Genomic DNA, 2,237 nt, shown 5'->3' on the forward strand with positions numbered 1-2,237 from the left:
TAGAGAGTATATACAATATAATGAAAGTGCTTGTTATTAGTTTCTCTTTCTGCAATGTAGTTTCCATACAGCTATGAAACCATCAGTTTTTCTATCCCTTTCTATCTCCTTAGCCATATTTTCGTTCAGACTCTATTCCATCGAAGTCTTTTTAGCAATTGCAACAGAAAATCTGAGCTTGGCCCTCTGTCAAGCTATTCTACTATGGAAGATGTTCATTTCTTGAAATATATATCATATAGATAGGCTGGAGCAAAGGTATCAGATTTATCTAATCCCCCCCTTACAGCAAGAAAATTATACAAAATCTCTCACTCTTCTCTCACTTCTTGAAATATATATCATATAGATAGGATAGAGGAGCAAAGGTATCAGATTTATCTAATCTTCCCCTTACAGCAAGAAAATTATACAAAATCTCTCACTCTTCTCTGAACATGTCCACCAAAATTATACCCTTTTGCAACCAAAAACATTCACTGCTCGTAGCAACAACTCCATCGAACCACATGGCCCACTCCCCCGCGCACGTTGCAACTCCATCTCCAGAAGCAATGACATTCCACACCAACGGTTCGGAGTGGAGCCACTTGACCCAGGCGGAGCGCCACTACTGTCCATTGCAACCTAGCCGCTTGGAGTGGAACCGATTAACCAAGAAGAGGCGCCAGTTGCTCCCCGGACCCATATTGGGTTGCTCTGCCGCTACCGCGAGGAGGTGGAAAACATTGGAGCTAATCGTGAGGAGTTGGGGGAGGAGAGAAGATAGTCTGAAAATTTGGGAAAAAAACGAACTCTTGTAACTGACACTGTAAGGTTGTTGAAAGGGACCCGATTAAAGACCCCAATTTGAATTATAGGTCGGATCCATTGGGTGGTGTTGGGAAGAAATGGGTGGGCTCAAGGCAAATGGATAGTCTGAAAATTTGAGTTTGCTTGAAAATCAACTTGCAAAGAGAGAGTATCCAATAACATTTATAAACACTTGAGATTGTAAGATTAGGAGCAACAATGGGTCAAGTTGATCCGTTTCCTGAATTGACTGAGCTCTTTTGCTGGATTCACAATCCAGTTCGCATATATTTGACTCGTTCATATCGGGGTTTTGGTCAAACCCTTTTGTCTATATATATATATATATATACTTTTCTAAGCCTCGTAGGACATTTTGGTGGCCACGAAGTTTTACGTGTTGAATTTGAATGAAATGGCATGGAATATTGGAATGGGTAGGGGATAATGACGGGTCTTGCATGCTTTCTTCTGACTTCTGCTATTTGAAATTTTGAATGAGTTTTCTAGAACAACAGCATTTCACCATATCTTTATTATTGTATCGTGATTATGGTTGTGAATATGACCATCCGGTATTTGTAGTTTAAAATATGTATAAAAAAAAATTCATTCTCCAACAACTACTACGCCATTGGTAATTGCTAAGGAAAAAAGAAAAACTAAAACTATTAGTCATTTCCGAGATGTTTAGGGTATGGCTTTGGTCGCACCGAAACCCTATTTCAAAATGGAGTTTTTGTTGGGGGGTGTTGACTAAGAGCACTAGCTTTAGGTTCAACCTTGTGATCTTCCTCAATTGATTAAAAACAGAAAAAGAAAATAGATTTGGCTTAGGTTTTTTTAAATGCATGTTTGAGATTGTGTTTGATAAATAAAGTTTTTACGTCGTTTTTTGACAAAAGTTTTATTTTTAAACTTTTATTAAAAGTGCGTTTTTGCAATTTTCAATTATTTTTGCCAAATAAATACGTTTTTTTTTTTTTTTTTGAAACGAACTTTTTGAATATTAAACACACATTTATTAAACCATTCAAACCCACACCCAAATAGGCGTAAGGGTTTAGATATAATTAATTAATTTTTTTAAAAAATTTTTATAAAAAGATTAAAATTAAATATAGATGGATAAAAAACTACAAAATCTCCTGTATTTATACTTTTTGTATATATATATTTTTTTTGGGTCTATTTAGGTGATCAAAATCATTAGGGAAATCATATCTAAAATCCTTAGGTAAACGCGCTTTTATTAAAAAATTTTTGGGTATTTTTTTTTTTTTTGAAAATTTAGTCCCTGAGTCACTCGAAACTACTAAAAAACTATCCACCGTCAATTTTTGTTAACTTCCTTTAGTATACTCAAAACTCACTGTTTTATCTGATTAAAATATTATTTTTTATTAATTTAATTTAAAAAATTCAATCTTAAAAAAAAAAAAAAA

Source organism: Corylus avellana, chromosome ca11, assembly GCF_901000735.1.
Source record: "Corylus avellana chromosome ca11, CavTom2PMs-1.0".
In the NCBI taxonomy this organism is placed as follows: Eukaryota; Viridiplantae; Streptophyta; class Magnoliopsida; order Fagales; family Betulaceae; genus Corylus; species Corylus avellana.